The following is a 25,983-nucleotide window of genomic DNA, read 5'->3' as shown; positions in this document are numbered from 1 at the left end:
CTCTCTCTCTCTCTCACACACACACACACACACACACAGTGTCATGCAGAGGAGGAAACTGAGGTTTAGAGAGGGTTAGCTGTGTGCCCAAATTCTCATAACTAGAACATAGCCGAGGGAGGCTGGGGACTTACCTGGCTCCAGGCCTCCTCTGAGCCCATTTAGACCAATTTTGTGTGTGTGTGTGTGTGTGTATCTATACAAATATTAGGGTTGGAGGGGACAGTGGGCTTTTCTTCAGTTATCTGAGATAGCTTGAACTTTTCCCTCCTAAGCCATGGCTGGAGGAAGAGGCACAGGGAAAACTGATAGGATCTGGAGTCAGATGAGTGGATTTTTTCAAGTTTATTTTGCCGTAAATGCAGCCGAGTAGCGATAGAGAAGTCTGTCCCTTTAGAATAATCAATCCTTTCACCTTCAAAAGCCAACCAAATAAAGACAACTTGTACAAGCAGAAAGCCCTCTGGGAGGCATCCATAGGTCATGGCAGGATCCCCTATCTGGCCTGTGACACCACCTGAAGCGCCCCACTGCCCCCCTCCCCCATCTCCTCTGTCTAGCCCCGAGCCAGTCCAGGTGGTGCTATCTTCTAGCTGGAGCAATAGCCATTCTTAAGCCAGAGGTCCCTGCTGCCCCTGGGCAGGGGAGATGTCTGGGGAAAAAGTGAACCAAGAATCTTTCCAAAAGGCCATTCTTTCTTGTGGCCTGGAATGCCTTTTAGCCTCCTGTATCCCTTTCTATAGGACTTTACAAAGCTCCTAATCTCAAGCTACACAACGCAACTTTGAGCAATGGTGGATTTGCAATAACCCCAGAAAAGCTGGCTTAGGCCTCATAGATTTCTGCATTAGCTTGGAACTCACACACATAACAATGGCTATTAGACTGTTTCCGGGCCCAGGCAAAGAGGGCTAGCCTCCAGACCTTTGCATATATCCCTCCAGGGTCTCTGTGGATACTTCTTCCCCTGGTTTTCCCATTCAGCCTTCTAGACTCAGCCCTTATTCCTCATCCCAGATATTTCTTCTTCCCCAGGCTTTGCCACTGGGTGCCACTGGACCAGGACCCACCCATGACCCTCTCGCTGGACCAAGGGATTCTCATGAACACTTTCACCACCTGACACTGGACTGGGAGTCTCCTGTGACATCCCTCACGCCTCCACTGGACCAGGAGTCTCCCATGGACTCTCTGTCAATACTTGCCCTTGACACAAAGCATTGCCTCTGTCTGATTTTTTTCTTTTTTTTTTCCATCACGAGAGTGTGAACTCCTGGAGGGCAGGCCTGTATGTTTTTCTTCTGGATATCTTACTACCTGGCACCTAGTAGGCGCTCAATACAGTTTGGTTGAATACATGAATCAGTGACAAGGAGTTTCAAGCCTCAGATTAATAATTACCTCCCTAAAGCCTTCCCTGATGCTTCCCTACCATAATGAAAAAAAAATTATAAGTGAACAACTTTTATTTTCAAAACGTTTGTTTTTCTTTTTTTCTTTTTTTTTTGAGACAGGGTTTCGCTTTTGTTGCCCAGGCTGGAGTGCAGTGGCGCAATCTCGGCTCACTGCAACCTCCGCCTCCCGGGTTCAAGCAATTCTCCTGCCTCTGCCTTCCTGAGTTGTTGGGATTACAGACATGCGCCACCATGCCCTGCTAATTTTGTATTTTTAGTAGAGGTGGGGTTTCTCCGTGTTGGTCAGGCTGGTCTCGAACTCTCGACCTCAGGTGATCCTCCCGCCTCGGCATCCCAAAGTGCTGGGATTACAGGCGTGAGCCACCGTGCCCGGCCTTATTTTTTCTTAACCAATGAATTCATGTCATATATATTCAGAGTTTCTGCAGCGGAGTGATATGGGTTCTGGCGATGGCTCTGATATTGTCATTGTATGTCTGTAAGCCCAGTTTTCTCATCTAGAAAATAGAGATGTTTATAGTCATCCTTCAATAATCTGATGAGCATTCTTTACCAGGTATGACAGCAACTGGTATCTGGCACACTAGTCATTGCTTAATGCTTCATTTACCATGTTTTCCCTTACAGTGGATCTCCTCATGGCTTCTGTTCCCACCCTGGGCTTGGCTATAGTTTGTTTGTGGAATTTAATGACTTTTCTGTCTTACCAAAGATCTTCCGAGTACTTAATATTCACTGAACCTTTAAGGCAAAGACCAACACTTGATAACCCCTTGGACCAGCAGAGAGAATAATGAATAAGGCAGGACCCCAGTCCTCTAAAAGGATCACCATCTGGGAAGGGGCCCACAGAGCAGCCAACTATAAGATTCCCAAGGAAATTCAGAGGTTAGAATGTGGGAGGGGACCACAGAGGTGAGAGAGACCTCCAGGGCCTGAGTCTGGGACTGAGGAGTGAGGAAGGTATACATATTGTTGGAAAAGAGGAGTCCTGAAGCAGCTCCCACTTTTGCAAGAACTAGCTCTTGATTGGCTGCTACTTCTCAGTCAACTGGAGATGGTAGAAACCCAGCCCCATAGATTCCTGGCCCTCCCATACTTTGGTGCAGGTACAGCCACCTTCTTTGGGTATGACAGACATTTCCAGGTTTCTGCCATTGCTGCTCCATCCAGGAGCTCTGTCCTGGGCTGACTACTCAACAGACCTCCACTGGGTTGACTATTGTCTCCATATTCATTTGTTGAATTTGTGCTATTGATTCACTTATTCATTCATTCATGTAATATTTGTTGAGTGCTAACTGCCAGACCAAGTACTAGACTGAGAACGTGGACTAAGAGCTCCAAACCCTGTCCCAAGCAGTTCTGTGACAGATAAAGCTTTCCAATGCCATGATAAGTACTATAGCAGATTCATGATCATCATAAAGATAGGACCTACAAGGTAATTGATAAGAAATCAAGGAAAGCTTCATGGAGCAGGAGATATGTGAACTGGGCTGCAAAGTTTCTGTAAGAGTTCACAAAACAAAAGAAGTGAGAGGAAAGGCACCCCAGGCTGAGGAAACAGCTTTTGCAAAGGCACAGATGCAAAAAAGAACCGAGCAAAGTGGGGAATGAGGAGATTGTTGGTGTGGCTCAGACAATGGTCTAGAGGGTGGGAGATTAAGTTAGGACAGAGCCAAATTTACAAGGGGCTTAAATGCCATATTGGAGGCTCAGCCTTGAACTCAGGGTCAGTTGATAATCAACTGGGTTCTAAGGCCTCCAAAGCCTTCTTCATTAAGCCAAGAAATACTTCACATAACACCCACTGCATGCCAGGCACAAGGAGGAGGCTCAACCGGAGGGGTTCCAGGACACTTGTCTCTAAAGCTACATTTTAATGTTTTAAATTTGGGACTTCTGCATGTGAATCTATTCTAGATAAAAGAAGTGTATTAGCTAAAAAGAAACCAAAACAATCAAAAGTCTGCAGCCAATTGCTTCCTTGGAGAGCCATTGCAGGTTTTGTGTTTTCTTGGAGTGGGGTAGTGTTATATGCTTGTTTTTAGCAGAGGACAAATGTGTTTAGATCTATTTTCAAAGGATAAAGATAATTATGAGGCTTCCCAGCCCTTCCCTGCAACCATAGTACAGGAAGCAGGAAGCTCACTGAAGCAGGGGCTGTTTCTCTGGGTTCTGAGCTCAGGACTGGTTCTCTCTACCATGCAGGGTGCTCCCTAGGGAAGCCGACAATGTGGCTTCATGGGTTCCAAAAGGAAATACCAGTTTCTTCTGGGAAGGAACTTGACCTCTTTTGAGGCTGGGAGCATGAAGCCAGGGCAATCAAAACACTATCCCATTCTTTTTTCCTTCAAGGGAAAGAGAGACAGCTCTAGGTAGCCTGGTGGTGGGAAAGAGCTCAGTCTTTGAAATAACTCAAATCTGATTTCAAATCCTCCTTCGGCCACTTAGCTATGTGATCTCAGACAACTTCCTCAAGTTTTCCTAGCCTGAGTATGTTCATCTGTGATGATAATTATTACTTACACCTACCTTCTTACCAGTTATTAAAACATATTACAAAGCCAGAGCCAAAAAAGCAGCACGTGACAAAGCAAACAAATGGCACCAGCTACTTGGGAGGCTGAGGCAGGAGAATCACTTGAACCTGGGAGGTGAAGGTTGTAGTGAGCCGAGATTGTGCCACTGGACTCCAACCTGGACAACAAGAGTGAAACTCTGTCTCAAAAGAAAGAAGGAAAGAGAGAGAGAGAGAGAGGAAGGAAGGAAGGAAGGAAGGAAGGGAGGGAGGGAGGGAGGGAGGGAAAGAGGGAAAGAAAGACTCTGTCTCTGGAAAGAAAGAAAGAAGGAAAGAGAAGGAAGGTGGGAAGGAAGGAAGGAAGGAAAAGAAAAAAGCGAAGAAAGATTATTGAACCTCAGAGTAGGTAAGAATTTCCTAAAGGAAATCTCAAAGTGGGGAGGTGAGACAGAGGTGGGCCCTGGGGGAACACATGTTGCCATACAGAGAGGGACTCTATATGAAGCTTGCTTACCTGTCTTTATTTTTAACCACTCTATTAAGTCTTGGGCTTCTCCTACTTAGGCTCTTTCCCCACTTCCTTCTGTAGAAGATGAAAGTTTCTTCGCATGTAATTAAAGAAGCCCTCTGGCTTCCATTTCTGCCTTTTCATTACTTGTTACTAGCCTTTTGCTATTCACTGTCTTTCTGTAGGGACATCAGTGGTGTTTAGCAATGGCCATCCAGTGCTGTTACCTTCATAGCCACTATCCCAACTCCCAACCCTCAAGTTCAAGTGCCTGATACATTCGTTGACTGCCACCACACTCCAGCCACAGGTACACTAGCCAGTTCACCATGGCGGGAAGCCACTATATGCACAGGCTTTCCTGTATTCCACTTTCCATGGGGCTGGGGTCCTCCTTGCCAGCTGAGAGGCGAGTAACACAGCTCCCAAGCTCCATCTAGTCACCAGCTTTCTTGAACCATTCCCAGCACCAGCTGCTGCAGATAAGGTTCCTGTAAAGAAGACACTCAGATGGGATGTTTATTACGGATCAACACCTGTGAAACGATAGGGTGGAGGAAGAAGCCAACAGCCGTGAGGACTTGATAAACTCTCCACCAGACCATAGGGAGACCTGGAGCAAGCATTGCCTGGCAGAGCTGTCCTACACCTAGCAGAAGTGGCTGGGCCTTCATACCCGATGCGCCAGCCCCCATCACTCGGTCAGCAGGTATGGCTTCCCCCAGGAAGCACAAGAGGTCAGGCAAGACCTCTGTCTGCAACTGGGCCACAAGACCTTCCATGAAGAAGAGACTGAATGGTGGTCTCCATGTCTACCACCACCTCTGACAACAGTTTCAAGAGTGTGTGAATAATAACAATGGCCAACATCTATTGAACATTTGCTGTGCTAGACAAGGCTCACTGCTGTTCAAACTCTGAGGCAGGGACCATTACTACCGCCATATTTGTGGCTCCAGATGAAGGGGCTAAGTAATGCACATGAAGAGAGTGTAAATGACTCACATAGTGCATGATGAATTTCCATTTCAGAGAATTTTTACATTATTGGAATAAAACTTTCTTGGAATAATTTTTGATTTTCAGAAAAAGTTACAAAGATAACGTAGAATTCCTGTGTACCCCTCACCCAGTTTCCCCTCATGTTAACAGTACACAACCACGGCCCATTCATCACACTAGTACATTACTGTTAGCTAAACTGCAGACTTTAATCGCGTTTCCACTCATGCCCTTTTACTGTTCCAAAATCAAATCCAAGATGTTACCTTTTATTTAGTGTCCCAGAGATGCGGACTCTCAGGTGTAAACTTTTGACCTCTCTGCATTACTGCCTGCTGTTCCCACAAAGGCTTTGCAGCCATAAACCATTCAGGTGCCTGCTCGCTGCCTCAGGTGTACGTGGGCAGCCCCAGAATGCGCCATGCTGGCTGACTAGGTCACTGTTTAATCTGTGAATGTTTCCTTTATGCTGGCATGTGGGAAAAAACTCCCACCAGGACCAACTCAGCAACGTGCTGGTGTTTACTTGGCCCAGCAGGCATTTCCTGGGCCTCTGCTGTGTGCATGGAGGTGGGTGCTGTATGAAGGTACCTATGGCTGCTTCAGGTTGACCCTCCTCTCCAGGAGCTGCTAGCCAGCCTGCAGCTTCTTTCACCTGCCCATCGCCTGTGCTCACTGGCGTGCAGGTTTGACTTGAGTCAAAGAGGAGTTAAGAAGGTGAATCCCTGCTCTCACCCCCACATCACCAAGCTACCTTGCAGAACTCAAACGTGCCCGTTGTGTCTGCTCTGGGTCCTAAACCCCTGGGGCTCTCTTTGCCTCAGTTTCCTCATCTGCAGCATCTACTTTATAGAGTTCTAGTGAAGATGAAGATAATTAATAGGTGCAAAAACATTTAGAACAGTACAATATGCGGCATGGATAAGCTCTCAATAATTAATATTATTACCCAATTCAGGTGGATGTTTAGAGAGAATCAAATGAGATTATTATCGTAAAGGTACATTGTAAATGGCAAGGCTTGCTAAAAAGTGTTAGCATGAATTTTTTTAAAACCACAGTCATGTTAGGCTTAACAATGGGAATGCATTCTGTGAAATGCATTATTAGGCAATGTTGAACACATAGAAGGTACTTACACAAACCTAGATGCTATAGCTTACTACACACCTATACTGTATGGTATATCCTGTGGTTCCTGGGCTGCAGACCTGTAGAGCATGTTACTGTACCATAGGCAACTGTAAAACAATGTCATTTGTATATCTAAACATAGTTAAACAAAGAAAAGGTCGTGCATTGCACTACACTATTATGACAGCTACGACATCACCAGGTGATAAGAATTTCTCAACTCCGTTATAATCTTATGGGACCATTGTATACATGGTCTGTCATTAATCGAAACATCATTATGTGGCACATGACTGTACTTTATAGTGTTAGGAGACACAAGTAGTCCATAGGAAATTATTGTCTGTCTAGGTTTGATTACCGTGGCCAAGTACAACTAAAAAATTGATGAGCTCATAAAGTCTACAATCCTTTATGCAACCTTTATTGAGTGCTGCCCATAATTTTAGGCATGTGTAATCATATTTGCTCATTTACTAGTCACAAGCAAACTGTGGGGTGGCTATTTTTTAACCACACTTAATGACTGTCTAAGGTTCAAATATATTCCATTCCTCAAGAAGCAGGAATCACCCTCAATCAGTCAATATTTCTTGAAAGACTCCCACGTGCAGACATTTCTAGGTGCTGAGGAGTAAACACAATAGACCTTGCCCCAAACGAACCTGAATTCTGGTGGGAGACACACTGAACATGGGAATGAGTGTGCCAGTCATTTGCCCGTCTATTCTCAGATCTTTCCCTAGCCTTCCCTTGTTCCAGTTGGTATCACAGAGGTGGCCTCCCTTGCACACTAGGCTCCCTTGCCAACTGACTCTTAAGTTTGTCCAACGGATGTACTAGAAGGAGTAAAAGGAAAGGAGAAGTCAGAGTATTCCCCCTCTTCCCCCACCATCCCCTGCCCACCCAGCACCTTTCTTTGTTTTAGGTGATGTCTGAGGCAGGGGCCGCATCTCCTCCCTTGCTCTAGCTTCTGCTGGATGGCTCCACCTCATGGTCCAGCTTCCTTCATCAGGCCCAGTGATCCCAGCTTTCCTGGATGGTGTCATTTCCTTGCCTCCTCTTTCGTTCCTCCAATCCTCAGGGTAGGATGCTTTCCTTCAGTTGGGGTGCACCTTTTCAGTTTGCTCTTCTAGCACCTTGCTACTAATTGCTTTTATTAAGTCCTTCCTGTTGAATTACCTGAAGTGGGCTTTATTTTCCTGCTAGACCCTGACTGAGACCACAAATGAATAAGATAATCTCAATGACAAGAGCTTTGAAGATCACAAAAGGGGGTGGGTGGGGGGCATCTTTAGCTAGGATCTTTAGCTAGGAAAGTTGTCTTCTCTGAAAAGTGACTTTTGAGTTAAAATCTGGAGGAAAAGAAGGTGGCAGCCCTGTAACAATCTGTAGAGAGAGTGTTGGAAATAGGAAGAGCAGTGAACACAGGGGCACTGAGCTAGAGATCAACTTGGTGTGTTCAAGAGGCAGAAATGAAAAGGAGGTGAGATTATTCCTAAGTAACTCTAATATCAGAGTGACTTCATACTATAGCAGGAGTATCTAACACCATAGAAGGTTCAGGGGAACACTGCCAAGGAAGAATGGGTGACAGAGTTCAGACGGAGGGGCTGTTACTTCTTCTTCTTTTTTTTTTTTTTTGAGATGAAGTCTCCCTCTGTCACTCAGCATGGAGTTCCTTAGCACGATCTCGGCTCACTGCAAGCTCCACCTCCTGGGCTCAAGTGATTCTCCTGCCTCAGTCTCCCAAGTAGCTGGGACTACAGGTATGCACCACCATGCCCGGTTAATTTTTGTATTTTTAGTAGAGACAGGGTTTTATCATGTTGGCCAGGCTGGTTTAGAACTCCTGAACCTCAAGTGATCCACCTGCCTCGGCCTCCCAAAGTTCTGGGATTATAGGTGTGAGCCACCGCACCCAGTGCGCCTGGCCAGAGGGACTGTTACTTCTAACAAGGGGTGGTGGGGAGAGGCTTGGGCTCCAGCCCAGCAGGAACAGGTAGGAAACTTCATGAAATGTGATGAGCCTTGAAGAAGAGTTTGAGTGAAATAAGTACACCTGAGAGTGAAGACAGACGCCCCACAGTTAGTAGAGAAGCGGAGGCAAGACTGTGGGGTGTGTGCTCACAGAGGGAGGATGGACTTGTCTGAAGAGGAAGGTGTGAGTCGGCAGGACGGAGGCAGGCCTTCCCTGATTCAGGGGAGCCAGGAGCGCTGGCCTGACTTACTGGGCAAGTTTCTCTTGATGACAGTGCCTCAGCTTTTCCCTTTACTAATCAGGAAGAAAAACACCCACTCTTGGCTCTCCAGCATACTGTCTCCTTTTGTGGACAGCAGCACAAAAATCAGCTGAGCAGCTGCAGCTGGGCTAGAGGTGCTGGTGCCCATCCAGGTCTTCCCAAGACATGACTACCAATGTCAAGGCAGGGATATCAACATGGAGGGCACTCTCAAATAACTGAGCCGTCATCTGTGCAGCTGATGTCTGGAGCTTCCAAGGACCCGCAGAAATTGTAGGAAAGTAACTCCTTCTGTTTTGGACTTTTTCACTGCATGTGCTTCTTCCGGGGACCTAGACATATTTGTTTCCTAGGGTTGCCATAACAGAGGACCACAAAGTGGGTGATTTAAACAATAGGGCATTTTTTTAAATTTATGTTTTAGGTTCAGGGGTATATGTGCAGGTTAACTATATAGGTAAAATCATGTCACAAGGATTCGTTGTACAGATTATTTCATCACCCAGGTAGTAAGCCTAGTACCCAATAGTTATTTTATCTGTTCCTCTCCCTCCTTCCACCCTCCACCCTCAAGTAGACCCCAGTGTCTGTTGTTCCCTTCTTTGCGTTAATGAGTTCTCATCATTTAGCTCTCACTTATATGCAAGAACATGCAGTATTTGGTTTTCTGTTCCTGCATTAGTTTTCTTAGGATAATGGCCTCTAGCTCCACCTATGTTCCCATAAAAGATGTGATCTCTTTCTTTTTTATGGCTGCATAATATTCCATGGTGTATATGTATCACATTTTCTTTATCCAGCCTATCATTGCTGGGCATTTAGGTTGACTGCATGTCTTTGCTACTGTGAATAGTGCTGCAATAAACATACATGTGCATGTGTCTCTATGGTAGAACAATTTATATTCCTTTGGGTATATGCCCAGTAGTGGGGTTGCTGGATCAGATCAAATGGTAGTTCTATTTTTAGTTCTTTGAGGAATTGCCACACTGCTTCCCACGATGGTTGAACTAATTTACACTCTCACCAACAGTGTATATGTGTTCCTTTTTCTCTGCAACCTTCCCAGCATCTGTTATTTTTTGACTTTTTAATAGTAGCCATTCTGACTGGTATGATATGGCATCTTATCGTGGTTTTGATTTGCATTTATCTAGTAATCAGTGATGGTGAGCTGTTTTCATATGCTTGTTTACTGCATGTATGTCTTCTTTTGAGAAGTGTCTGTTCGTGTCCTTTGCCCACTTTTTAATGGGGTTGTTTTGTAAATTTGTTTAAGCTTCTTATAGATGCTGGATATTAGACCTTTGTCAGATGCATAGTTTACAAAAATTTTCTCCCGTTCTGTAGGTGGTCTGTTTACTCTGTTAATAGTTTCTTTTGCTATGAAGAAGCTCTTAAGTTCGATTAGATCCCATTTGTCAATTTTTGCTTTTGTTGGGATTGCTTTTGGTGTCTTCATTATGAAATCTTTGCTTGTTTTTATGTCCAGGATGGTCTTGCCTAGGTTGTCTTCCAGGGATTTTAGTTTTCAGCTTTGCATTTAAGTCTTTCATCCATCTTGAGCTGTTTTTTGTATATGGTGTAAGGAAGGGGTCCAGTTTAAATTTTCTGCATATGGCTAGCCAGTTATCCCACCACCATTGATTGAATAGGAAATCCTTTCCCCATTGCTTGTCTTTTTCAGGTTTGTTGAAGTTCAGGTAGTTGTAATGTGCAGTCTCATTTCTGGGTTCTGTATTCTGTTCCATTTTTATATGTGTCTGGTTTGTGCCGGTGCCATGTTGTTTTGGTTATTGTAGCCCTGTAGTATAGTTTGAAGTCAGGTAACGAGATGCCTCCAGCTTTGTTCCTTTTGCTTAGTATAACTTTGGCTATTCAGGCTTTTTTTTGGTTCCATATAAATTTTAAAATATGTGAAGAATGTCATTGGTAATCTGGCAGGAATAGCATTGAATCTGTAAATTGCTTTGGGCAGCAAGGCCATTTTTAATGATATTGATTTCTACCTATCTATGAGCATGGAATGTTTTTCCATTTGTTTGTGTCATAGAGATTTATTTGAGAGGCATTTTGTAATTCTCATTGTAGAGATCTTTCACCTTCCCAGGAGGATCCTGAGCCTCTCAGGTAAAGAGATCCTAGAAGGATCAAATTAGAGACATTTCCCTTTCCCTCCAAGTCTGAATCCTAGATTAAGCATTGTTCAGCCCCATGCTGGAGTCCCACCACCCAAGTTTTCCAGGAGAGGTGGTACACTTGTTTCTCTACTCCAAAGCATTTTCTTAACTTCTGTCTGTGGTCAGCGGGTAGATAGTTTGCCACCAACAAGGCTGGAAAACAGAATCTTAGGGCTGCAAGACCCTTAGACGTCATTTAGTCCAACTTTGCCTTTCAGAAATGGGAAACAGAGGTCCCAAACTGGAGAGTGACTTCCTGTCTTAAGATGGCATTGGGAAAATGCAGCCTCACTGGTGGGGTAGTGGTGCTGCCCTTGGGTTGAAATAATTGTGTCAGGTAAACTCAGATGCTACCTACCACGACTGGTGAATAACTCACCCAAACTCCAAGAAAAGGGAATGTGTTTTCCTGACTGTATCCTGTGAGACACTAAGCAAGGAGTCAGTACATTTGGCGAATGATCCTTTGGTCAGAGTGGCACCATGCATGGAGTAGGCCCCCAACAAATGTGTTAAATGAACGAGCAGCTCCTTTTCCTTCCCAGAGAAACCAATGGAATGAGCCACTTGTCAAAGTCAAAGAGAGCCCAAAGTTGGTGAAGAAAGGCTGGATGAGACTGCCTTCTTGGATGTAGAGACCCAAGCTCCCCAGTGGGGACCTGGTTGGACAGAAGAGGAGCTTATTGACTTACGTGTTCAATGGGGAGAGCAGAAGACTCAGGATCGCCAGGTTGGGAACCCGAGTGCCTCTAGATGTCCTTCCTCTTCTCACTATTGTTTCCATTGCCTCAGCCTGGATTTCTCCTCAAAGGAAGCTCCTGGCTACTGGTAACTCCCCATCTAACATTATCCCAGCTTCCTGTTGAGAACAAGGGTTCTCCCTGTAGCTTCTCACTTTGTTGCCCACGAGAACCTGCCTGTAACCCGGCCTACCAGGCAATGTTCTAAAATCTGGATTATTAATTCACTCATTTAACCCCTAGGAGGAGCGTTTAAGGCATGTATTTTCATTCCCATCATGATAGTTAATCCTATGTGTCAACTTGGCTGGGCCATGGTGCCCAGATATTTGGTCAAACACTATTCTGGATGTTTCTATGAAGGTGCTTTTTGGATGAGAATAACATTTTAAAAGGCGTACTTTGAGTAAAGCAGGCCAAGTTGCAGGCTCATGCCTGCAATCACAGCACTTTGGGAGAGGCTGAGGTGGGAGGATTGTTTGAGCCCAGGACCTCAAGACCAGCCTGGGCAATACAGTGAGTCCTTGTCTCTACGAAAATTTTTTTAAAATTCACTGGGCATGGTGATTCTGGCCTGTAGCCCCAGCTACTCGGGAGGCTGAGGCAGGAGGATCACTTGAGCCCAGGAGTTTCAAGTCTACAGTGAGCTGTACTCGTGCCACTGCACTCCAGCCTGGATGACTGAGACTCTAGCTCAAAAAATAAAATTAAAGAGTGAAAAATAAAATATTGAGTAAAGCAGATGACTCTCCATAATATGGGTGGGCCTCATCCAACCAGTCGAAGGCCTGAACAGAACAAAGACTGACCTTCCCTGAGCAAGAAGGAATTCTGTGGCAGACAGCTTTTGGACTGACACTGCAACTCTTCCCTGGGTCTCCAGCCTCCACCTCCATTTTACATAGGATGAAACTGAGGCACAGTTGTTCAAGTTCGTATAATAGCTAACGAACATCAAAACTGTCATTTGAACCTGGGTGGTGTGACTCCAGAATCTTTCCTTAAGTGCCAAGTTATTGATATTGGCCTGAATGTATGCGTCCTCCCCAGAGTTGTATGCTGAAACCCTAAGCCCCAGTGTGATGGTATTGGAAGGTGGACATTTGGGAGGTAATTAGGTTTAGATAAAGTCATGAGGGTGAAGCCTCCATGATGGGATTAGTATCTTTGTAAGAAGAGGAAGAGACCGGGCACAGTGTTTCATGCCTGTAATCCCAGCAGTTTTGGAGGCTGAGGTAGGTGGATCACCTGAGGTTAGGAGTTCGAGACTAGCCTGACCAACATGGTGAAACCCCATCTCTACTAAAAGTACAAAAATAACCGGGTGTGGTTGCACATGCTTGTAATCCCAGCTACTCAGGAGGCTGAGGCAGGAGAATCCCTTGAGCCCAGGAGACAGAAATTGCAGTGAGCCAAGATTGCGCCATTGCACTCCAGCCTGGGCAACAAGAGTGAAATTCTGTCTCAAAAAAAAAAAAGAAGAAGAAGAGGAAGAGCGCTCACTCTTGCTTTCTCTTTCTTTCTCTCTCTCTCTCTCTCTCTCTCTCTCTCCCCCCACGCTATGTGGGGACTCAGAAAGAAGGTGACCAGCCATCTGTAAGCCAGAGAGAGCCCTCACCAGGAACCCAATCAGCCAGCACTTTGATCTTGAACTTGGTGCCTGAAGAACTTTGAGAAGTAAATGTCTGTTAAGAATTCCTGTCTAAGGTATTTTGTTACAGCAGCCCAAGGTAATTAGGACAGTTATTAACATCTTTCTGAGACTGGTTCTTAGTATCTAGGCCAGTGCCTGGAACAGAGAAACTATCATTATGTATTTGTTAAATAAATAAGAAATGGAACCAGAAGGAATACCAATTTCTAAATCAGACATTTGGGCTGTGCTCTGCATGTTCCTTGATATGGATGGATATTCAAGAGTTGCTCTTGGAAGAGCATGGAATAGGAAAGAAGTGTGTTTAGGGAAAGATTTTCTGGAATTCTCAGCCCTAACACGGCTGCCCAGGGACCTCCTGCCATCATTGGAGGGAGGCTCTTCCTTCTGTTTCAGGACAGAGCCTGGCCCCTCAGGGGCATCTGGAAAACTGTGAAAGGCAGTGCTGTTGGCCAAGATATCAATATTCCTGGGAGGGGAGCATTAGCCTCAGCAGAGCAAAGGATCCTTTGGAAGGCTCCCTACCCCTTGGAAGAGGTGGTGTGTGGCCAGTGTCATGCAGTCACTGTGACTGAGGTTGTATGTTGCATGTGAGAGGAACTCCTTTGGAGATTTCCAGAAATCCTTGGCATGGAGGTGATGGCAGACAGAGGTAGCCAGTGGAACTCTGAGTCATCATTGTTTCAAACGCACAGGATGGTGGCCAGCAGCAGTAGCCAGGAGGAATCTGGGGAAGATGGAGATTGCCCTAAGGGTTGGCTCTGCTCATTCCAAGCAGCCTCAAGTCACTGAGAGGAGAATCCAGCCTCAGAGGAAGGGGCAGGAATTGGACCTTGGAGGTCTATTAAAAGGTCCTGGCTCAGAACCAGGATCTTTACTAAGGAGCTGAAAAGTTCAGCAGAGAAAACAAGGTATGGGTCCAGCTCAACATGAGGGCAGGGAAGGGAGAGGAAAGGCCGTCCTGGAATCCTAGAATTCCAACACCCCAGGGACTGGGTATACTTAAGAGCTGCAGAATTCTGTCTAAACCCCCAATTGGGAGCAGTTATATAAATTACATTATTTATTCATTTTGAAAAAATTTAGCCGGGCCGCGGTGGCTCAGCCTGTAATCCCAGCACTTTGGGAGGCTGAGACGGGCGGATCCACGAGGTCAGGAGATCGGGACATCCTGGCTAACACGGTGAAACCCCGTCTCTACTAAAAAATACAAAAAACAGCCGGGCGAGGTGGCGGGCGCCTGTAGTCCCAGCTACTCGGGAGGCTGAGGCAGGGAGAATGGGCGTAAACCCGGGAGGCGGAGCTTGCAGTGAGCTGAGAATCCGGCCACCTGCACTCCAGCCTGGGCGACAGAGGAGACTCATGTCTCAAAAAAAAAAAAAAAAAAAAAAAAATTTGTAGAGACTAGGTCTTGCTATGTTGTTCAGGCTGGTCTTGATCTCCTGAGTTCAAGTGATCCTCCTGCCTCAGCCTCCCAAAGTGCTGGGATTATAGGCATGAGCTGCTGCACCTGGTCATAAATTACATTTATAAAGGACCCAGTAGGCTGGGTGCGGTGGCTCACACCTATAATCTCAGCACTTTGGGAGGCCGAGGTGGGCAGATCACCTGAGGTCAGGAGTTCGAGACCAGCCTAGCCAACATGGTGAAACCCCATCTCTACTAGAAATACAAATATTAGCTGGGCGTGGTGGTGGAGCTTGTAGTTCCAGCTACCCAAGAGGCTGAGGGAGAAAATGCTTGAACCCAGGAGGTGGAGGTTGCAGTGAACCAAGATCAAGCCATTGCACTCCAGCCTTGGCAACAGAGTGAGATTCTGTCTCAAACAAAAAAAAAAAAAAAAAAAAAAAAGAGGGCGACACCCCGTGCAAAATGAAAGTACAAGGCCATTGGTTCCAAAGTTATGAATTTCAGGACAGCGACAGTAGAGTCCATCCAGCACAGGACCCTGTGCAACTGTCCCTGCTCCACCAACTGGAGGAACCAAGATTGCCTTCCTTCCTGTGTTTTTTGTGGGGAGTCGTTAACCCTAAGAGGATAGGTAGGGGTAGTCACAGAGATCTGGGTTTGAGTATCAGCTCCAGCACTTTGTGTCTGGGTGAACTCAGAGCCTATTGCTCCAGGTCTGTTTTCTCATCAGAATAATGGAGTTAATAAAAGTCCCTACCTGTAAGGCACATTTATTTGCTTCCATTTCATCCGAGAGCAATTCCTGACTTGTATTTGAGGATCCGCTCACTCTTCCCCTTCTCTTGGTGTTTAATGTAGGAATAAGATGGAGGCATATGACCATCTGCTAAGCCAACCATTGTGGACCTGGGCATGATTCCATGACTCAAGCCCATTCAATCCAGGTGAATCTCAGGACTCTGGTGAATAGCCTCAGACTTCCTGCCCTCTAGAACAGCCTGAGTATAAGGCTGGAGTTGCTGCAGTCAGGAGTATATGCTCAGAACTTGGGAAGTCAGCAGTTTGCAGAAAAATTGAGTTTTGATGGTGTCATTCACATCCTGAATCTAGCTGTGCCTGAAGGTAATGCTCTGCCTGGGCTATTTTGTCTAAAACAGTTACATTAAATAACAGTTGTACCTGATTCACCTCCTGCCGGACTGCTGTGAGGATGAGGTGAGAAATTTCCATGTAGAATACTCAGCCCTGTGCCTGTGCACAAGCGCCCAACAAAAGGCAGCTATTATTCACTAATGACAAGTAACCATGATTGTTGCTGTTGCCATTGTTGTTGTTGTGGCTGTGCCTGGGTATAGCCTGGCTTGCAGTTGTGGCCCAGGCCGACTTCCAGCTGCAGAGATCTGGGGCGGCCCAAGGAGGGGCTCCCTAGGGCTGGGTTTGTTTGGAAGCTGCGTCTTGGTGTGGGCTCCCGGTGGCAACCCTGCGTGGATAATGCTGTAATTGCAGCCTTCCCAGCTGTCGGCCATGGAGACAGCCCAGAAAATGAGGTTGGCTCAGTAAATATTGAACCAAATTATGCAAATGAGCTCAAACAAGAGCCTCAGCTGCAGAGACACGGTCTGATTGGTGGGCGCTGGCCCAGCTTGCAGGAGACCCCTCCCCTTCCCCCTGACTGCTCTGTCAGCCTAAAGCAGCCACCTGGGCCTACCAGAGAGGCTGGGTCAGCCCTGGGGCTGGAACAGGTGGCTCTGGGGTCACCCTTGCCTGCTACTGATCTCCATCAGGGATGAGAGGTTGAACAGCTTTGGGGAGCGGGGGTGCTATTCAGTTCCTGCTACATCCTCGTCTCACTCCAAAGGGGCCTGCCTTGGCAAACAAGTCTTTGAGGGCACCAACCTGGCCATGGCGATGACTTCTCTCTGATCACTATGCTGCTGCTGCTGAAGGGTTGGTACTGTGCAGGGACAGACATTGGGATGATGGGATGATTTCTTTTCCCTGGGAGAACAGCATTTCAGTGGCTCTTCCCTATGGGCAAGTCAAGGCCCTAAGAACCCCTGCAGTGATCGGGTCTACTTCAGGGGAACTCAAGGTTCCAGAAGCAGCTTAGGAAGCAGGCAGGGTGTGGGAAAGTAAAACTCTGAAGCTCTTTTGGGCTAATGGAAGAATGTCCCTGTGACCTTCTTGGGGACAAAATGTACCTGGGCATATCTGATGAATGAGTGGGTGTGTCCGTGGACCTCATTTACCGGATATTTGGCTGAAGGAGCAGGGCAAGTTGCAGGTAGAGCCTGGAAGAAGCGGGGAAATGGAGGGTGGCTGGGGTGGGGGCTGCGACACAGATCCCAGTCTTTCCCCAGGGACTGCACCCCGTAGGCAGGAGCTGAAGATCCTGTGTAGGGACACAAGCAGCAGCACTCCTTTGAGGCCCAGATGCCTGTGAGTGACAGAAAGTAGGGAACCTTCCCCACCCCTGCATGGACAATGGTGAGTTCAAAGAGATGAAGATGGCAGGGACAGAGTGCTGCTTTGGAAACTCAAGCATCAGATGTGTTCTGTGTGTCCTGCAAGATGGTCCCGTGGGATGCACATGGGTGCTCTCAGGGGATACCGACGGCAGTGGCAAAGCATGACCAGTGGCCACATGGGTACCAGACACTACCCAAGGAACTTAAGTGGGAGAACGTGGGAGAGGGATCTGTGAGTCCTCATGAGTCAGCCCTGGGGGCGTCTGTGCAGAATCAACAGTGAGACTTGGAGGTGGGTGGAAAGGCCCCAGCTCCCAGGGCAGCAAGGCATTATATTCCTTTCTCATTTCTGCTGCAACAAATGACCACCAGCTCTGTGACCTAAACCCATGCAAATATGTTACCTTATAGTTCCGGAGGTCAGAAGTCCCACATGGTTCTCCCTGGGATAAAATCAAGGTGCCAGCAGGGCTGTTTCCTTCTGGAGACATTAGGGGAGAATTTGTTTCCTTGCCTTCTCCAGCTTCTAGAGACCACCCACGTTCCTTGGCTTGTGGCTGCAGCACTCAGGTCTCTGCTTCCATCATCACATCTTCTTCAACTCTGACACTCCTGTCTCTCTCTTACAAGGACCCTTGTGATGGATTACATCGGGCCTACCTAGATAATCCAGAACAATCTCATTTTAAGGTCCGCTGATTAGCAACCTTAATTCCATCTACCACCTTAATTTCCATTTGCCATGGATTCTAACAGATTCATAGGTTCCAGGGACTAAGACATGAACATCTTTGGGAGGCCATGATTCTGCCTATCACAGGCATAGACTGAGAAATTGAGTTAATACTGTTCAATGTAACCCTAAGACTAACCACAGGCTGGCAAGGCTTGGAGAAACTAGGTTATCCTTAGAGATATTTTTATTTCCAAGAAAATAAGATAATAAAGATGGTATATTGAGCGAAGCAAGTGCTGTTGACTGTTATATGTGTAAAATTAGAAATTATGGGTACCATGTTATTTTCTATGTACCATGTCTTGTTCCATGCAAACTTTAGAAATGTTTTCCCCCTGACAGTTTCAGTAAGAAACTTAAAAATTTGTTTTGCTATGCTGCAGACAAGCTAAGAGGAAGCTTTTTGTTTGTTTTCTTGTTTTTTTTCTTATTTTAGTCCAATCCTTTATCCCAATAATCAAACCTTTTCAGGTTTTACAATTGAGTGTTCCTAAGCATTTCTGCTTTCTTTTTTTCTTTTTTTGTGACAGAGTCTCACTTCGTCGCCCAGGCTGGAGTACAGTGGTGAGATCTTGGTTCACTGCAACCTCCACCTCCCAGGTTCAGGTGATTCTCCTGCCTCAGCCTCCCAGGTAGCTGGGACTACAAGCATGCACCACCACACCTGGCTGATTTTTGTATTTTTAGTAGAGACGGGGTTTCACCATGTTGGCCAGGCTGGTCTTGAACACCTGGCCTCAAGTGATCCGCCCGCCTTGGTCTCCCAAAGTGCTGGGACTGCAGGCGTGAGCCCCTGTGACTGGCCAAGCATTTCTACTTTCAAATCCATAAGAGATCATCTTTTCTAAAATTATCCCAGCAGTGGGAAGGGTAGACTGTCAATCTAGAGGAGCCAGAATTAACCATAAGAAACACTTGCAACTGGGAAGAGAAACAAATGAGTTCATCCAACAACAAAAATGCTATTCTTGCTGCTAATCAGTTGTAAGGAAGCTGGTGGCACTGAGGAGATCCTGTATTCTTTCCATTTGACCTAAAATAGCCTCAGCCTAGTTTGATCCCCATCAGGGAGCCCTCTCTTTCCCCTGCCTTCCCCTGCTCCAAGCCACAAGCCAATCTTGTTATCAATTTAACTCTCAGTAAGGTCTAGTCCTACCTCTTTACTTCTCTAGGCTTATCTCTCCCCACGCCCCCTCAGGCCACCTGGTAGGTCTAACCACAAGGGACCAATCATCCTTTGGAAAACCCCAGGTACTCTCACACCTGCAGTTCTTTATACCTGCTGCAGCTCTTGGCCGCCTCCACTTTATTTGTCTCACTTATCATCCTTCAAGCTCAGCTAATATGTCAACCATTCTGTGCAAAGCAGTGCCCCAGACTCAAAGATCTGAAATTGTAGGCCTCCTACTGCCAGAGGCAAAGGAAGAGAACTAGACCTAGTAAGTTTTTAAAATACATGGTAAAATAACTTTTTTTTTTTTTGGAGATGTAGTCTAGCTCTGTGGCCAGGGCTGGAGTGCAGTGCCACCATCTCAGCTCACTGCAACCTCCGCCTCCTGGGTTCAAGTGATTCTCCTGCCTCAGTCTCCTGAGTAACTGTGATACAGGCACCTGCCACCATGCCCAGCTAATTTTTGTATTTTTAGTAGAGATGGGGTTTCACTGTGTTGTCCAGGCTGGTCTCGAACTCCTGACCTCATGATCCACCCACCTCGGCCTCCCAAAGTGCTGGGATTACAAGCATGAGCCAGCGCGCCCAGCCAGTACACAGTAAAATACCTTAAAAATCATAATAAGTAGCTTTTACTGCTCACTTTCAACCTAGCCTTTGTTGAGTGCGCTGTGCTCATGCTCTCATTTTCTCACTGCATGTTGTTATCTCACAGGGACCTTATGAGTCAAATCTCATCATCAGCTCCACTCTGTAGCTAGCCATACTTCAGAGAGATTGAGAACATGCCCAAAATTAAAAAGCTGGCAAGTACCAAAGCCAGGCCTTGAAGGCAGCCTGCTGATCCTCAAGTCCATGACTTTAACCTCTGTATCATCTTCATCGGATGATGAAGGCTTGAAAGCCCGGGTGATCTTTCTCAATTGAGCACTGGGAGATTCTTAATGAGGGACATCAGGAAATGCTTCCTGGCAGAGGTGGCAAAAGAGATGCAGGTCAGGATGAGCACAATGGCTCACAACTGTAATCCCAACACTTTGAGAGGCCAAGGCAGAAGGATCACTTGACCTCAGGAGATTGAGACCAGCCTGGGGCTAACATAGTGAGACCCCATCTCTACAAAATAAAAAAGATAGGTGGAGCACAGTGGCCCACATCTGTAATCCCAGCATTTTGGGAGGCTGAGGCAGGCGGATCACTTGAGGTCAGGAGTTTGAGACCAGCCTGGCCAACATGCTAAAACGCTGTCTCTCCTACAAATATAAAAATTAGCCAGGCATGGTGGTGGGTGCCTGTAATCCCAGCTATTCAGGAGGCTGAGGCATGAGAATCGCTTGAACCCAAGAGGCAAAGGTTACAGTGAGCTGAGATCATGCCACTGTACTCCAGCCTGGGTGATGAAGTGAGACTGTGTCTCAAAAACAATGAATAAATAAAAATAAAACAAAATAGCCAGGCCTGGATGCCTGCCCCTGTTGTCCTTAGCTACTTGAGAGGCTGAGGTGGGAGAATTGCTTGAGCCCAGTAGGTCTGCAGTGAGCCATGATTGTACCAGTGCTCTCCAGCCTGAGTGACAGAATGAGATAGTGTCTCAAAATAAGAGAGAGAGAGAGAGAGAGAGAGAGAGAGAGAGAGAGAGAGATGCAGAAACAGATGGTCTCTGTCTTATAAGCCCTGGAGGCAAGACACTGGGCAGACAGAGGGAAGCCACACAAAGAAGTCCAGCTGCACGGGCTCCAGGAGTGCTCCCAGATGCTGCAAGAATGCAGGCAGGGAGGGGGATGGCCTGCATTCTTGAAATGCAGTGGGAAAAGTGGGATGGCCCTTGGCTTGGTCACATCCTGCTGCTGAGGGAATCAGGTATGTTCTGTGGTAAGATTTAAAAAACAAAATGAGCCCGGGGAGAAAAATCCAGGCTTGCTGAACTAATAAATCAGTGGCAGAGATGAGCGCTTGCTCTAGTGAGGCATTTATGATTGGCTGCCTTTCATTGAGCCACATGGCGAGCTCATTCGTTGAGCAGAAAGCCTGGCACAGTGGGCCTGCGATCTGGCAGATTGGGGGGTCCAGTCCAGGCTGTGCTAATCTCTTTATCTTTCTGAGTCTTGGCTTCCTTATTTGTAGTACAAGGGTGCTATATATTATACTTTACTGTGGTAGAAGAGTCACTGAAATAAAGAAAATAAAAATTGCCTATAATTCACAAAGTTCCTACACAAGAAACCAATAATAGTATTTTTTTTACAAGGAGGGGAATGGGGCGGCTGGGAGACAGGAATGAGAGGGGGACTTTACGGTGTGTATCTTTTTCGATGTTTTGCTATTTTGAACCACAAGAATAAATTATTAATTGAAAAAAACTTAGAAAAAAACAATAAAGGCAATAATAAGGTCAGAACTAATAATGCAAACAGTCGCCATTATCACCATTATCATGGTCAAAATCATCAACGTCATCATTATTTCATTTATTTATTTTTTTTGAGACGGAGTCTCGCTCTGTTGCCCAGCCTGGAGTGCAGTGGTGCGATCTTGGCTTAGTGCAACCTCTGCCTCCCAGGTTCAAGGGATTCTCCTGTTTCAACCTCCCAAGTAGCTGGGATAACAGGCATGTGCCACCGTGCCCAGCCCATTATTTAAAAAGTTATTTCCGCATAATCTTCCCAGTTTACTCTCACCAGTTAGTAAGGAAATTAAGAAATTGGTCGTTGCCTCCAAAGTTCCTGGTCTAGCACCGTACCATGCTGTCATATTCAGTGCATATTCGGTGGCCTTCTGCCTCTGCAAGGATCAGAGGCCTTGGAGGTACTGGGGTGGGGAGCTTTCAACCTAGCGTAACCTACCATGGAATATTAAGCAGCCATTTAAGAAGAGATGGAGCCCTTCTAGGTGACCCGGAGGAATTTCTGGGAGTTGTTGCTGATGGAAAAAAGCAAGACGCAAGGAAATGGGTGATCTCATTTTATAAAACAAAGACCAGTATAGCATCCAGCTACAGAAAACAAACACTGTGGGTTTGTATGTGTATGGAGAGAAGGAAGGACATGTTCAGAATGTGAACAAAGATTGTCTGGGGGGTCTGGATGAGATAAGGAGCTGGTGTCAGGGGATAGCAGTGGATAGTGTTGATGATTTGAAAAGTTGGGCACCTTCTCACTTATGATCATTTACATATACCGTGTATGAGTGTGCGTGGCTGTGTGAAGAGGTGCAAAGAAATCTGATAGACAACCATCCTGGCCAACATGGTGAAACCCCATCTCTACTAAAAATACAAAAATTAGCTGGGCATGGTGGTGCACACCTGTAATCCCAGTTACTCAGGAGGCCTGAGGCAGGAGAATCACTTGAACCCAGGAGGTGGAGGTTGCGGTGAGCCGAGATCATGCCACTGCACTCCAGCCTGGTGACAGAGCAAGACTCTGTATCAAAGAAAAAAAAAAAGAAAGAAAGAAAGAAAGAAAAGAAAAGAAAAGGAAGAAAAGAACTCTGATAGGCAATATTCGTAGTAGTTCTCTCAGGGTAGTGCGATTCTAGGTGACTTTTTTTTTTTTTTTTTGGTCCAGATATTTATATAAATAGTTCTGATTATGAGAAGTCAACATGTATTATTTATGTAATCAGAAAAGTCTACTTCTAAGGTGAATGATAATTAAAACAAACTAAATGACTGATAGGTGTCACTCTATCAGTCATTAGCTGGAGTTACAAATGAGGTAGGACTTCTTTTAAAATTCAAATGGGGCTGGGCGCAGTGGCTCACGCCTGTAATCCTAGCCCTTTGGGAGGCTGAGGCGGGTGGATCACCTAAGGTCAAGAGTTTGAGACCAGCCTGGGCAACATGGTGAAACCCCATCTCTACTAAAAATACAAAAATCAGCCAGGTGCGATGGCATGCCTGTAACCCCAGCTACTCCAGAGGCTGAGGCAGGAGAATCACTTGAACGTGAGAGGCAGAGGTTGAAGTGAGCAGAGATCATGCCATTGCACTCCAGCCAGCCTGGGCAACAGAGTGAGACTCCATCTCAGAAAAAGAAAAAAAAAAAAATCGAATGGGATAATTCTAAGACTGCTGACAAAGAGGGGACATCTTTTGCCCCTCCCTGGTTCTTCTTACTCTGCTAACTCCAATAATTCCAGAGGTGCAGTTTTGACCCCAGCCGTGGCCTTGGGGTATTCTGCAGCCGCCTGCTGGGGAGCAGAGCCACCTGGGCCACCTCAGCCGGTTGTTGACTCCAGGGAAGGCTGGCTGCCAGTGGTGGCTGCCATGCCACCACCATCTCCAGCCTGCCTGCCGTCACTCTCCCTTGCTCAATCCCAGGGCCAACTTGAAGCCCTCAGTAAAACCAGAGCCCGGTGCTACAGCCGATTGTCGCCACTAATGTTCATCCCCTGGGTGGTTCTTCAGCACAGGATGCTGTTCTCTCAACAGTGCCACCCTGGGGGGGTGGGAAAGGGGACCCACTGCAGAAACCAGCTGCCAGTGGTTTCCCTATAGCAGGTACAGTGCTTTAGGGACAGGCTATTTCAACTTGCGAACACGTGCGCGTGCACACACACACACACACACACACAAAGCTACTTTCCACCAGGCAACCCCATGGTCTCAGAAGGACTGGGTCCAGAGCACAGTGATCCTAGAGCCAGCCCACTCCTTCCACCTGGGTGAAGGAGTGCCCAGTGTCAGCCCTAGTGTCTTTGTTGCTCAATGGCGAACCTCGAATCACCCTCAGACTTACACCCCTAGAGGGCGGGGATCCCACTGAATCCGGCAAAGCCACAGTTATGTGGGGAGAAGAGGTTGGGAGCATTGTCAGGGAAAATGCCAGTGGTCTCTCTCCTGACACAGAGGGAAGGGGACTCCACTCTACTCTCTAGAAAGAATGTCCTTTCTCTCTCCTATTTTTTAAAATTTTAATTAATTTTTTTTTTGACAGGGAGTCTCACTCTGTCGTCCAGGCTGGAGTGCAGTGGCATGATCTCAGTTCACTGCAACCTCTGCCTTCCCCATTCAAGTGATTCTCCTGTGTCAGCCTCTGAGTAGCTGGGATTACTGGCACACACCACCACACCCGGCTAATTTTTTTTTTTTTTTTTTTTTTTTTTTTTTTTGTATTTTTAGTAGAGATGGGGTTTCAATATGTTGGCCAGGCTGGTCTCGAACTCCTGACCTCAGGTGATCCACCTTCCTCAGCCTCTCAAGGTGCTGGGATGGCAGGAGTGAGCCACTGTGCCTAGCCTCTCTCTCCTCCTCTTTACTTGTCCTCACGGTAGGTTGTCACTCAGGCCAGAATGCAGCTGTTCATCCAGGTGGGCTCACTTTATTCTTCCAGACTGCATTAGGATCTGTATGCTCCTTCTTGGGGCTCCCAGCCACCCCTGCATGGGAGGCCAGAGTGGGCTAGGATTAGCGTTAGGGTTGCAATTAGGGTCATGATCAGGGTTAGGGTGTACTTTGGTGGGTGGGGGGAAACAGGCAGGTCCACATTGCATTCTTCAGTCCAGCTCACCTGGAAAACCTGGTGCTTTTTGACCTTGTGTCTGTTTGTCAAGTGGCTCAGATCTCAGGGAGCAAAGCCATGTGATTAATTAACCAAAACCCTCCCATACCACTCATCATCAGTGCTTGACAACCTCCACCATGAGAATTGACCTCCTGGTCTCACCACACTGCACCAGCCAGGTCCCCAGAGGAAGCCTCTGTCTGGTCCATTTCCAAGGGCCCCCTCATTTCTGCTCCAGGATGGTGGGCAGTGGGGGTACCCACTGTTTTGCCACTGTAGCACCATAGAGAGTGAGGAGAATCAAGGACTGTGACAGTCGACATTTCTCAAGGTCTTTGTTGTTTAGTCACATTCTGGTTGAATGAATGAATGAACTGATTTTTAGTCAGCTGGTTGTGCTACCATTTTAGAGAAGGGAGTACTTTACTTACGTGGCCTGATGTATCTTCACAGTAGCCCTATGAGTAGGCACCATTCTTCCCCTATTAGAAGGGAGGAAATGAAGTCTCTGAGAGGTGAGATGCCTGGGTGAGTGGCAGAGTCTTGGCCGGAGTCTCTCTGATGCCAGAGTTCCTGCTCCCTGAACTCCTGCAGAGTGGCTGAGGAGGGAGGCTGAGCTAGCTGACTTGAGGCTGACATGCTCTGAGAGTCAGGTTTGTAGGTGGGACATCATCAGTCTGTGGATGCCTATGAGGTCACAGTAGGCTGACTCACTGTGACAATAGACATATATAGATATATTTCTATTTATTTAGCCCGGTTTCTGGCACAGAGCTTCTAATATTCTTGTCATTTCCTGAATGATAGTGGTGCTAGGAGCATTGTTTGTTCTAGTATTTGGTCTTTGACCCCAGTTCTGACACAAAGTTCCTAAGTCCCTTGGAATTTCCTGGGTGATAAGAGCGTCTTTTGTCCTAATGAGGTGGCTCTAGGTAAGCCCCTGAACAATGTTAGGATGGGAGCTGGTTGCCAGGAAGACCAAACCGTGATTAGAAGCTTGGATCTTTCAGCCCTGCTCCCCATTCTCCAGAGAGAGGAGAGGAACTGGAGACTGAGTTAGTAATCTGTCAAGCCCACGTGATGAAATGGCCATAAAAATCCCCAAAAGGCAGAATGGGAGAACTTCTGGGTCAGTGAACATGTGAGGTGCTGGAAAGGTGACACAACCGAAGTGCATGGGGACAGAAGCTCCTGTGCTCGCACTCTCTGGAGCTTGCCCTACATGCAAGATCTTCACCTGGCTGTTCATGTGTTTATTCTATCAAGTCCTTCGTAATAAACTGGTAAATGTGAG

The 25,983-nt window shown here is 46.6% G+C and overlaps 1 long non-coding RNA gene across 1 annotated transcript; it reads right to left on the bottom strand.

Moving 5' to 3' along the window:
- Positions 1-4,499: 4,499 nt before the first annotated feature.
- LOC108532558 (uncharacterized) lies at positions 4,500-25,307 on the bottom strand. Its single transcript, XR_001886473.1, has 3 exons — positions 25,121-25,307; positions 17,683-17,938; positions 4,500-4,938 (listed from the first exon to the last, which is right to left on the bottom strand). It is a non-coding gene; the product is annotated as an uncharacterized LOC108532558 (long non-coding RNA).
- Between the last annotated feature and the right edge of the window lie 676 nt (positions 25,308-25,983).

The sequence above is a fragment of the Rhinopithecus bieti genome, unplaced genomic scaffold (assembly GCF_001698545.2).
Source record: "Rhinopithecus bieti isolate Rb0 unplaced genomic scaffold, ASM169854v2 scaffold_9663, whole genome shotgun sequence".
Classification (NCBI taxonomy): Eukaryota; Metazoa; Chordata; class Mammalia; order Primates; family Cercopithecidae; genus Rhinopithecus; species Rhinopithecus bieti.
The sequence above is the reverse complement of the archived record's forward strand: the minus strand, read 5'-3'. Positions and strand labels throughout refer to the sequence as shown.